General features: G+C 54.4%; 1 long non-coding RNA gene across 1 annotated transcript in view; it reads left to right on the forward strand.

Annotated features, from left to right (window-relative positions):
- The window catches only part of LOC137202458 (uncharacterized), a 52,063-nt gene extending 40,772 nt beyond the window's left edge, over positions 1–11,291 (forward strand). Inside the window, exons 4-5 of the long non-coding RNA XR_010932626.1 lie at positions 1,446–3,547; positions 3,580–11,291. This is a non-coding gene — a long non-coding RNA (uncharacterized lncRNA). The remainder of the gene's footprint in view (positions 1–1,445; positions 3,548–3,579) is intronic.
- Positions 11,292–12,771: the final 1,480 nt, after the last annotated feature.

The following is a 12,771-nucleotide window of genomic DNA, read 5'->3' on the forward strand; positions in this document are numbered from 1 at the left end:
GGTGGCGAGGGGTGGGGTCAGCTGCTCCTGGCTTCAGGATCCGCTCCGCCACCTCCTGGCTGAGTGGCAACAGTTGAATTGCAGCCCTTCTCTGTGCTTCCGTGCTGGATCTAAGGAGACAGAGGTGCTTGGCACAGGGCGGGGTGGGGGAGGTAACGCAAGAGTTCAAAGGAGCCAGGCTTCTCCCAGCGTTAGAATCCCAGCTCTGACACCAGCTGTGCACCCCTTAACAATGATGATGACAGCTCCCTGAGCCTCAGTTTCCTCCTCTGTAAAATGGGTATAATAATAGTTCCTTCCCATTGGGACCCAACGAACTACTCCCACAGGCGGGATTCTCAACCTGGCTAGGGAAGGCTTCCTAGAGGAAGTTGTGCCATACAGCTCTGAACAGTGGGTCAGAATCAGCCAGAGACAAGGGGGGTGGGTGCTCCACAGGGAGGGCAGGGCTTGAGCAGAGGCTGGACATGGAAACCGGGAGCTTTAAGCCCGACGCTGGAAGGGGTGGAGGTGAGACTCGGAGCTCTGGCCTAGGAGGGGCTGGGGCTACCCAGGATCCCACCCCAGCCTCCCCACCCCCCCTTGCCAGCCAGGGCGCAGCCCTCACCTTTGCTGCTCTCCCAGCTGGTTCCCTGCTCCGTGCCTTTATTATGCTGGTCCTTCCACAAGCCCTCCGGTGCCTCCTGGCCTATGCAAACCCTACCCATCCCCCATGATACGTACAACTACAACTTGCTTCCTCCAGGAAGCCTCTGGGCCCCCTGCCATGGCCATGCCCCTCTCCTTCCCCCACGCCCTCTCTCTCCTGCTCCTGTTTTCTCTCACTCCTCTGCAGCCCTGCCTGTTGCACAAATCCACCGTGTTGACCATCTTGTAAGTGGTGCACAGGCCTGGAGCCCAGCAGGACCCCGTGACCATTAACCACCATCAATGGTGCCTCCCTGCCGCCTTTACACCCACCCCAGCGCGCGCACAGCTCTCACCTCATCTGATCCTCACCACCACCCTCTGGGGCCAGAAAGGATGAGGTCCATTGGGCGAATGAGGATGCAAAGGCTTGAGAGGCCTGGGCTGCCTACAGCAAGTCAGTGGGGGCAGACAGGATCACAGGGGTCTCTCTCTCGCCTGGCCCACGGTGCCTACCATGGCTGGGGTGCTTTCTGTTCAGTTGGAACCCCCAAATCTGTCCTGTTTTGTCCCCCTGGGCCTCACAGCCTCCCTCTCCTACCCACTGGCCCCTCTGTTGTCTGAAGCCCCCTCATACTGTCACTACTTTCTGTAGCAACTGCCCCGCCCCATCTCACAGCTCTAGGCGCTTGACAGGGCTGAGCTGGGGCCACAGGTGCATCGGGACACACAGAGGTGCAGGGAAGGGCCTAGCATTAGGGGTCGGGAGGCACTGCCCCTTCGGCTGGTGACCATCTGCCATCTCTCACCTCTTACAGCCTATTTCCACCCCCTGAGGACTGATCTGTACCCACCAGACCTGCGAGGCGCACGTGGTCTTACAGATGAGGAATCTGAGGCTCTGGGAGGCCAGGGACCTGCCTGAGGTGGAAGGCAGGGTGCTGAGCCCTGCTTTTCTGGGCTGTTTGCTGATGTCACAACACAGTGGGGCTGGGGGGGGGGGGCTCCCGAGAGCCCTTTGTGAAGCTCGAAAAGCTGCCCGAAGAAGAGGCTTCGTTCTCCGACCAGGGGTCCACAGGCAAGGATCGCGCTCCAGCGGGTCCCCTTCGGACGCCTGGGACCCCACCATCTGTGAGCCGCCCCCCACCCCGGAGGTGGGGGAAGCCTTGCTCTCTTTAGGGCCCTGCCTGGCCCAAGGACCATGTGACCCATTCTTAGCACCTAGAAAGTGCTGGGCCAACACTTACTCAGAGAACGGTTGCACCTGTGATGGGAGGGTGGGAAGCCGGGGAGGAGGAGTGCGAGAGGGGAGCACGCAGGGTTAGGGGCTGTGGCAAAAGTCCTGCTGGGTCTCCAGCTCTCGCCCTTGACCTCTGCCGTCTATCTCGCACACGGCAGCCAGAGAGTCCTTGTTGAAATGGAACTCAGACGACTCGAGCCCTGCTCCAAGCTCCCGTGGGCCCTTCACACCTGGGCCCCTCCAGCCTTCCCGGTGATCTGACCCCCGGCTCACTCCAGCCACTCTGGTCTCCTAGCTCTTCCGAGACTCACAGCGCAGTCCCTCTCAGGGCCTTTGCAAGCGCTGTACCAACTGACTGGAATATTCTCTGCCCAGATGTTCCTCCTCTCTCCATTCAGATCTTTGTCGAATAGCACACCTTGCAGGGGCCTTCCCTGACCACCATTTCTAATGTGACCCCTCCTGTCACTCTCTCCCTTTGCCCTGCTTTGTCATCATCGAGCTTGTAGCCACCTGCCATTAGCCTGTTTACCTGTTCCTCATCTGCCCCCTGAGGGCAGGGTGGTCTGTTTGGTCCACTGCTGAGCCCCAGAGCCGGGTCAGCGCTGGGCACAGGGCTCCATGTGTATTTGTGGAGGAAGGAAGGAAGGAAGGATCTCTTTCTCCTGCTTATTCATGGGGTGCCTCCCACACGTGGCCCAGTGTCAGGTGCTTTTAGAACGACGGGCATCAGCAGAAAGGACCACAGCTCACCTCAGCCAGGCTGGCCGCGAGGTACACGTGACGAGCCCAGAGCACAGTGGCTTCTTCCGGGCTCCTGTGCCTCATAACAGATGCGGTCTCTAGAGGCCTGAGAACCCGGGCTCGTGGGTCGAGGTGGGAAGGGGAGAAAGCTGGGTGGGGCTGAAAGAGATTTAATTAAAGTTTGAAAAAACTTACAGCAAAACTCTGCAAAGATGGAAGGGACTTCCTCAGGAGGAAATACACCGCCTGTCAGCAGAGGGAGGCTGGTGGAGGCTGGGCAGCCCTGGAGCCGGGACCAGCCCTAGGACCTGCGGCCGTGCTGCCAGGACTCGGAGTGGAGGGGTGCCCTCGGGGTGGGGTGGGCCGGCCCTGAGGCTGGAAGCAGGCAGGGGTCACACGTCTGGCCGGGCCCAGGCAGCGGAAGCCACGGCTCCAGTCCCCCGTCTAAAGGTAGCTGGGCCCCGGCCAAGCGGCCATCTTGGGGCTCTGGGCCCTCCGACCGCAGACCAGGCCTGGGAGACAGGAAATTGCGGGCTCGGGGCCGGAAAGCCCCCCAGTGGGCCCTCGCTCCCTCCCGCCTCCCGAAGTGGCCTCGGGCTCCTGCGCCCCGCGCCCATGGGGTTAACTCTCTCCCTGTCTCTCTCTCTCCAAGTTGTTTTCCAAGCGAGGCAGAGAATGGTTCTCTTGTTACCAACATGGCTTCTGGGCATTGGGTAATGTGCGCCTCTTCTCCCGGCCGCTCCACAAAGGGACCTTTTGTTCCCCTCCCTGCCCCTCTCTCTGGCTCTTCCCCGGCCCCCCACACACCCACCCGCTCCGACTCCCTCCTGCCCGCGCCTCCCGCCCTGCACGGCACCCCCGGGCCGCCAGGAGTGACCGTGGCCTGGCCGTGGCGCCCTCCGTCCCCTGGCGCCCCGCGAGCGGGCGCAGGGCCTGGTGGCCGAGGCGACCGCGGTGCGGGCGGCCAGGTGGCTTCTGGGAGGCCACGGGGGGCAGGGTACGGGGTGCCTGGGGCACCATGTGAGTTCTTGTGGTGCACCTCCTGTCCCAGGGAGGGGACCCTCCGCCCCCCACCCCAGGCCTCTTCCCTGCCTCGAGACAAGCTGCCCCTCCCATCCACCATCCCACTCCAGCGGCACAGCAGCCTTGGGGTGGGAGTGACGACCCATCTATCCCCCAAGGTGGAGGCTGAGGCTCGGAGGAGGAGTGTCCTAACCAGGTGCTGCAGCTGGACCCAGCCGTGTGCCCCTCCCCCCCAAAACCTCCCTGAGAAAGAGCCCTCAGGATGCACCCCGTCCCACGGGAAACACCGGGATGGGGCTGAGCCTCCAACGAAAACCTAAAAGCAAGTGTTCTGGAATTTTTTGGAAAATGAAACAGAATGTGTCCAAGACGGGAGTGTCAGGAAGCCGGTCGGTATTGAAGTGCCCGCTCTCAGAGAAGACGGCCTCTGCCTACTGTCCCCTCCCTTTCCCCTCCTGGCGGCCCTGCAGGGCAGGCGAGGATGGGCTGGCGACGCACTTTTCAGATGAGGAGACTGAGGCACAGAGAGGCTGCCCAGCCAGGACTTGGGGCTCACCCAGGCGACTCCTGCCCTGGGCATCTCTCTCCAGCGCTAATGCCCACCCACCCCTTGAGAGGTCTGGGGCCTTGGGGAGGGGACTTAGGCAGATCCCAGCAACCCTGGTTCCCTTGTCTGGAATCGCAGAAGCCAGAGGCCTGAGGAGGTTGTGCTCAGATGCTCCAAATAGTCACCAATTCCTCCATCTCATGCTGTCCCCGAATTTGCAGTGACGTGAAACAGCGAAGTGACCGCTCGTGGAGCACCCGCACGGTGCTAGCAGTGTGCAGTCACCTGTAACCTCAGTGCTGGGCTGGGGCCTTCGGTCCATGGCAAGAAGAGGTAAAATCTGTTGACATGGTGATGGATGGGGTGGGGGGGCAAGGGGGCCAGAGGGAGAAGGAGGCCCCTAGTCCTGCCCTCAAGGAGCCGCAGTCCAGGAGGAGTGACATATCAGTAAAGAGCCAGCATGTTGCAAGACAGGCAGCCTGGGAGCTCATCACCAGGCTGGGAGGTGGGGGAAGGAGGGCTTCCTGGAGGAGGTGACTATGCATGGAGCCTCAAAAGATGAGTGAAAGTTCACCAGGCAAAGAAATTGGGAGAGAAGGTGGGGACGGAGCTGGTGTCGGGGGTGAGGCTGGGAAGACGGCGAGCGGTATGTGTTGGTGTGGGGAGGCCCCACTAGGCCCGTGTGCTGGAGCAGAGCGGGAGCAGGGAAGGTGGGAGAGCTGGGCAGAGGGAAAGAGCCGTGTGGGATGCAGAGGGCAGGGAAGAAGGGCTGCTGAAGACTGCACTGGATCCTGAGGGCAGTGGGGTGGTCACTGACGGATTTTAAAGGGGTCGGATTTGTGTTCTAGAAAGATCTTATGGGCTGGATCTATGCCAGTCTGGTTTATGACTGTTTTCCCAGCACCCAGCTCAGTAACGGGCACACAGTAGGGGCTCGATAAATGTTTTCAATCAATACGTGAATGCCAACAGTGTACCACGAGGCTGTGGTTGACTCCAGCACTGGGACCTTGGGCCCTCAGTTTCCTTGCTTGTAAAACGAGGGTAACAACACCTGCCTCTTGGGAGGTGAAAGGAAGTAGCACGTGCAAGGCGTCCCTCGGTGTCCTGCACGTGGTCAGCCCGCCACGACCCGAGCAGCATGTGCTGTGGGCAAGACAGAGGCAGGGACCCGGGTCAGGAGCGGTGGAGTCACCCAGGTGAGAGAATAATATTAACAACAACAATAATGTTTATTAAGGGCTTAAGTTCTGGGACTCCCTTAGTGGTCCAGTGGTTAAGATTCTGTGCTTCCATTGCGGGGGGCGTGGGTTCGATCCCTGGTCGATGAACTAAGATCCTACATGCTGTGTGGTGTGGCCACAAAAAAAAAAAAAAAAAGGGCTTAAGTTCTTTACATATTTTATTCATATAATCTTCAAGACAAGTGAATGGAGAAGGCAGTATCTTATAGGTCATCCCAATTTTATCATCCAGGAAACTGAGGATCAGACAGGTGAGGTGACTGGCCCGAGGCCCTGAGGCCAGTGAGTGGTGGACAGAACTGCACTGGACACCAGAGCCCAGCTTGTGACCACTAAGCTGGTGATGGAGACAGGTCAGGGCAGCCACCAGGGCAGGGAGAGGTGGGGGGACAGAGTCAGACTGATGGATCAGATGGTGGGGGCAGGCCTGGGAGAGGGAGGTATCAAGGATGCCCCTAGCTTCTGGCCTGGATGACCAGGTGGAAGGTCATTCCATTTCCTGAGTGAGGGACACAGCGGGATAGGCAGGCTTGGGGAGGAAGGACACGCTGAGTCTGAGCGGCTGTTAGGGTGTCTGGGTGGGGATGCCCGGGAGGTCTGGAGTCTAGGCGGGGTGGTCTGGATGAGGGCAAAATGAGCTCATAGGGCAAGTGGAAGGCATGTGGGTGGGTGGAGGAGCCCCAGCCCTGGAGGTGATGTCGACAGCAGACGTTACACAGCGTTGACTCTGGGCCAGACATGATCCTAAGCCCTGGTATTATTTCAATTCTCCCAACAAACCCTGCGAGGGAACACCATTACCATCCCCATTTTATAGATGGGGAAACTCAGGCAAGAGACATTCCGTTTGGAATGTCAGAATAGGTACATCTGTAGAGACAGAGAGTAGAGTGGTGGTTCCCTAGGGCTGGGGAGTTAAGGGATGATGTCTAAAGGGTACAGGGTTTATTTTGGGGGGTGATGAAAATGTCCTAAAATGATTGTGGTGATGGCTGTACAACTCTATAAATATACTAAAAAACATTGAACTGTGTACTTCAGACGCGTGAATTACATGTCAATAAAGCCAGGGGAGAGAGAGAGGCGCCCAGCCAGTAGAGGGAAGCAGGGCTTGAGGGGCAGGGGAGCCTCGGGAGCGGGAAGGAGGGCGGTTTGGGTGAGAAGCTGGGGGAGGATGCTGTCTGCAGCATGAGCTGCTCCCGACTGGTCCAGGGTGTGAGACCTGGACGTTCCTTGGAGTTTGTCAGTCCAGGTTCCCTGGTGACCTGGTCCACACTGGTTGGGGACCCGGCCCTGTGGGTGGACGGGCCCTTCTGGCAGGGGAGATCGCAAGAGGAGTGCGTCATCCTTTGGGACCTGGATGGAGATCTCTCCACCTCAGGAAGCAGTAAACCCCCAACCAGGAAGCTTTGGAGGCTTGCCGCCCCTGACTTTGGGTGGAGGCTGGGGAGGAATGAGGGTAGGAAAATGCCTCAGTTGCTCTTCCTGAAAGAGCGAGACCCCAGGCAACAGCTCACCCAGAAGTTTCGCACCTCAGCTTCTCCCACAAGAGGGCCCCGGAGTCTGCTGGGGGTCCAGGAGGACGGGAGGGTGTGAAGGGAAGGCTGGGGTATGGCGGTCCCCCTTCCTCCCGGCACTGATGCTGGTCACTGCCAGGAGCACATCCAGGCCTCCCGACTGAGAATGGCTGCGACCGACCCATGGTCCCAGCCAAGGATGGGGCTGCGCGGAGAGGCTCGAGGGGCCCCCTGGGCGTGTGAAGAGCAGGAGATGAGGCAGCTCTGGGCAGCTCCCCAGGCCTTCTGTGGCCACAGCCGCCGTGCCCCTTTTGTTCAGGGTTCATTTAGCCCCCTGCACCCCCGCCCCATGCTTCAGGACTTGTCTCCGTGATGCAGGAGGCTGGCAGGGAGACTGGGCTAGGCCTGCGCTCAGGACCTCCATGGGGCCAGGATCCCGAGAGGGGGGCGGAGCATGCGTGATTCTCTCAGGAGGCTGAGGCTCAGAGGGTCTTGCTGGAGTCCCTACACCCCCATCAGGCACTTCTCCCTGGGGAGCCCCGCACGGCCCCACTCAGAGCCCATTTCTTCTCCTTTATTTCTATTTTTATTTTTTGTGTTACGCGGGCCACTCACTGTTGTGGCCTCTCCCGTCGCGGGGCACAGGCTCCGGACGCGCAGGCTCAGCGGCCATGGCTCACGGGCCCAGCCGCTCCGCGGCATGTGGGATCTTCCCGGACCGGGGCACGAACCCGCGTCCCCCGCATCGGCAGGCGCACTCTCAACCACTGCGCCACCAGGGAAGCCCCTCTACTTTTTGATGCAGTTGTGGTGCTTCGATTTCCTAGATCAGAGCAGAAGAAGATCATTAGAAACGTGCATGGAAGGAGGGAGGGAGGGAGGGTCCAGAAAGAGGGAAATAGTTGCTAAAACTCAAAACATTTGCTGAGAGGGTCTGTCTTATATTTAATTATTCTTATCATAAAACAAACGCAAACCACAGTTGCTGACTTGGCTTTAACAACATTTGTAGCGCACTCTAAGGGAGGACCAGAGCCACTGTATAACCACAGGCCACCTGTGGGCACTGCCGGGCGGCTGGCCACAGGACCCATGGATGCTGTCCTGGCTGTCACTGCTGAATGCCTTGATACAAGTGGGGGCTGCATTTGTAGGGCATTTTGTTAAAGCAAGCTAGGTATAAATAAAGACTTATGCCCACAGATGTCTACTGCAACTCACAGAATAGTGAAAACCTGGCCACTGCCTCAGTGTTCAGCACTGGGGGCTTGGGGCTTGGCGAAATGAATCACAGCACCTTCCTGTGACAGAATGTGATGCAGCCACTAAAAATGATGCTTATGAAAAATTGTAATAACATAGGAAACGCTTTTGGTATAAAACCAGGATACAAAATGGTATTTGCATATATATTACATCAATAAAAAGAGAAAAGGAAAAACTAACTGCTGTGAGCTCGACTTCATTTCACAACATATAAGGAAAAAACAGAAAACACAAAAACGCTCACCTTATTTATTTCTGGATGGTGGGATGTAGAGTGATTTTTAAATTTTTAGTACTTTGTCTTTTATTGTATTTCCAAATTTCTACAATAAACACTTTCAAGTTTGAAAGTTATTTGAAATAAAGGCAAAGAGTGTATCCTGTATTTAAGAAAGAGTCTTATTTCTCTAGAAAATCTTTTTATGTGGGTGTGAAAGATCTTGGACTGTATTTAATACTCTGTATCTTCCAGCTTGAGGTAAGGAGCTTGAATCAGTTTAGGAATGCATCGGACTACAAGCAACAGAGAGCAGGCTGGTTTTCCCAATAACAGGAGGTCCCTGTTAGGCCAGCCAGGGCTGATGTGCTCAGCGATGCCGCTGTGGAAGCAGATGTTTTCCACCCAGAAATCATCTCTTTCAAGCTTCTGTCCCCCATGCCGTTTCTCAATATTCTGTAACTAAGAACAGCTTATGCACATGCTGCCCCACCCCAGCCCAGTGACATTAGGATGTTAGAGAACCTCGGGTGGACCAGGCAGCCCAGGTCAGGGTATGCTTGTGGGAGGCTGTTCCTGAGGAAGTGACCTGTCCAAGGTCACACTGCTGCTCAGTGAGCTGAATGACCAAAGGATGGATGGTCACATGGAGGCCGGATTAGAACATGGCTCTTCCCCAAACTGCCAAGTCGAACCATTTGACGTGGCACATGAGGACCTGGAAAACCAGGCCCTACGGACCTACTTACTCAGCACTGAACTGCTGTGGCTCACAGACACCTCACCGGTTTTACTCTGAGCCTTTGCTTATACTGTTCCTTCTGCCTGGAATGCCTTTCCCTACTGCCCCCACCCTCTCTGGTCTAACTCCTGGAAGCCCTCCTGACCTCCTGGCTGGGCTAGTGGCACTCTCCCGGCACTCACAGTGCACTGTGCTTGCTGCTTCTACTGCACTTGGTTATACTTTTCTGTTCACGTGCTGGCTCCGCTCCCCACCAGCCTCTAGCCCCTTGAGGGAGGACTGTGTCTGATTCATCTCAGCATCGGCCTGGCCCCAGTCTGGGCACATTTGAGTAGGAAGTCATAGGACTGGCTCTCCCTCTGCTCCTGCAGGAGGCTTGACAAGTCATAGCCCCGTTTCCCTGCCCCAAATGTGGGGGAGTGGGGCTTCACCAGGTCCCTTCTGAGACCCAGTCATCCTTAAGAAGGCAGGGCTGTTGGTGGTGCCCGAGATCCAGTGAGGCAAGGGGCCCTCGGTCAGGATGGACGTCCCCTGTGGCCACCTGCCCTGCTTAATGGTAGGGACGGGTTGGGGTGGAGGGCTGCATTCTGGGCCTCAGCAGACTAGACTCCACCAAAGAGGCTGGCCCTGTGTCCCCGCATCAGGGAGGGCGGCCCCCAGCACTTATCAAAGGCCAGCAGGGCCCCCTCCCTCGGAGGATGGCTGGGAGGGGGAGGGGATCTCCCTGGGGCTGCTAAGGCTGGGCCACTGCCACTGACAAGCCGGCCATCCGTCAGCCTGCAGCACAATGCGGCCATTAACCCCTGCCCCCTGCCCCTTTTTAGCCACTTCCTCTGGAGGGCTTTCCCCCTCCCCACAGAGAAGGGAGGGGAGGATTTCTCTTAAGCCTCCCTCTTCAATGAGGGGCCCAGGAGCTATGGTCCCTTGGCTGGTTTGGGGAGTCGCAGCTCTGTGTCCCTCCCAAAGCTCAAGGTCCCAGGTTTCCAGCTCCACCTTCTGCAGCCACCTTGGGGGTCAGGTGGTTCCTCCTCCCTCTGCCACCCACGGGAGTACCCGCGAGCCAAAGCAGTGTATATGAGGAGGGACAGAGAGGGACCCTGAGAGAGACAGGGATAGGGATGGAGAGTTTCTGCGAGACACACTTGAGACTCGGACGGCTCCTTTCCATTTACACAGAACATTCAAAGGGCCGTTACAGACAAGTCCCGCTTGTGAAATTCAATGCGAGAACCCTAAGTAGGATATTAGCGAAACAAATCTGCAATGAATAAAAGGTATATATACCTCATAACGGAATTTTGTTTATCCTAGAAAGGGAACCGTGGCTTTACATTCGAAAGTCTATAATGCCATTCATCACGTTAATAAATTAAGGGAGAAAACTCACATGATCATCTAGGCACCGGCAATAAATCTCAACATCTACTTCTGATAAAAATGTTTTAGCAAACTTGGGATCGAAAGGAATTCCTTCAACTGATAAAGATTACCTACAGAAACCAGCACAAACATAGTTCTTAAAGGGCCAACAGTAACATTCCTTAAGTCAGGGACAAGTCTGCCCTCATCCATGCATCTATTCAACATTGTACCTGAGGCTCTATCTGGGGCAGTAAGACATGAAAAAAAAAAATAAACAATAACAACAAAGTATAAGGATTGGAAAAGAAAGAGTAAAACTGGCATTATTTGCAGGTGATAAGATTGACTACATAGAGAATCTGAAATAATCTACGGGCAAATTATTAGAACTATGAAGGAAATGTCACAGAGCTAGAGACAGGATCTTCCTATATCAAATCAATAGCAAAAACCAATTGCAGGGACTTCCCTGGCGGTCCAGTGGGTAAGACTCCGCGCTCCCAATGCAGGGGGCCGAGTTCAAACCCAGGTCGGGGGACTAGATCCCACACGCCACAACTAAACATGTCGCAGCAAAGATCCCACGTGCCACAACTAAGACCTGGCACAGCCAAAATAAATACATTAATTACTTTTTAAAAAATTGCAGCTACAACATGTGGATGGATGAACCCTGCAAACACGACGCTAAGTGAAAGAAGCCAGACACAAAAGGCCACATGTTATGATTCCATCGCTATGAAACACCTAGAATAGGCACATCCAAGCAACGGAAAGTAGCTTAATAGTTGCCAGGGGCAGGGGAGAGGGGGGAGATGGGGAGTGGCCGCTAACGGATGTGTTTCTTTTTGGGGGTGATGAAAATATTCTGAAATTAGATAGAGGTGGCGGTTGTACAGCCTTGTGAATATAAACGGAATTGTACACTTGGTGAATTTTCTAGTGTGTAAATCATATCAATAAAAAGTAATTGCATTTATAAACAACAGAGCAAACAAAATATAATTTTAAAAAGTCCTCCACTTACGATAATAACAGAAATTAAATATAAGAAAATATTTACAGAGAAAAGCGTAAAATATTACTGACGTATAGCCACGCTGGAAAATAGTTTGGTAGTTTCTTAAAAAAGAAAATATCTTCTAACCATATGACCCACTTCTGGGCTTTTATTATAGAGAAACAGAAGCTCATATCCACGATGACATATGTACATGATTGTACACGGCAGCTTTATTGGTAATAGTTAAAAACTGGAAGCAAACTAAATGCCTTTCAGTGAGTGAATGATTAAACAAACTGGTACCTCCAGACCACAGAATACTACTTGGCAATAAAAAAGAATTAACAATCAATACATGTGAGGATCTGGACGGAGCTCAAGGGAATTACGCTGAGTGAAAGAAACTATCTCGAAAGGTTGCATGCTGTGGGGTGACGTTCTCAAAACAACACTGTAGAGGTGGAGCACAGATTAGCGACTGGAGGAGTTGGGGAGGGGAAGGGGGGATGGGTGTTGCTATAAATGAGTAACATGAGGGGTCTTGTGGGACAGAGTCCTGTGTCTTGATTTTGGGGGTGATTATATGAATTCACACAGTTGATGAAATTGCATATGGACCTACACGCACACACACACACTCACACACAGAGGAATGCATGGAAAACTAGTGAAATCTGAACAAGGTCTGTGGATGGTACCAACGTCAATTTCCTGGTTTGGGTAGAGTGCCATGGTTATGTAAGATGTCACCATTGGGGGAAACTGTACTATTTTTGCAACTTCCTGTCAATCTATAATTCTTTGAAAACAAAAAAATTACTGGCAGACATTAATGAAGACCTCAAAGATTGGCTGGGAAAAAAATGAATGCTGGGATGGGAGTGGGCAGGATTATGGCTGAAGATGCAGTGGTTGAGAGGTTTAATTGGTAAAGCTTGGTGCTGGGTAAAAAGAGCTTCGTTATCCTTTTTTTTGTCTAATCTTGTGCATTTGAAATTTTCCTTAATAAGAAGTAAAAAAAGAAACTAAAATAAATGCAGAGAGACAGCCACTAACTTGCATAAGGAGATTCAATATATTAAGGATGTCAGCTCTTCCCAAATTAATGTCTAGATTCAGTTCAGTCCTGATCAAACCCCAACAGGGTTTTGGTAGTGCTTGTCAAGCTGATTCTAAAAGCAGTAAGAAAGGGCAGAGCACTAAGAATAGCTGAGAGGGGCTTCCCTAGTGGCGCAGTGG

Source organism: Pseudorca crassidens, chromosome 11, assembly GCF_039906515.1.
Source record: "Pseudorca crassidens isolate mPseCra1 chromosome 11, mPseCra1.hap1, whole genome shotgun sequence".
Lineage (NCBI taxonomy): Eukaryota > Metazoa > Chordata > Mammalia > Artiodactyla > Delphinidae > Pseudorca > Pseudorca crassidens.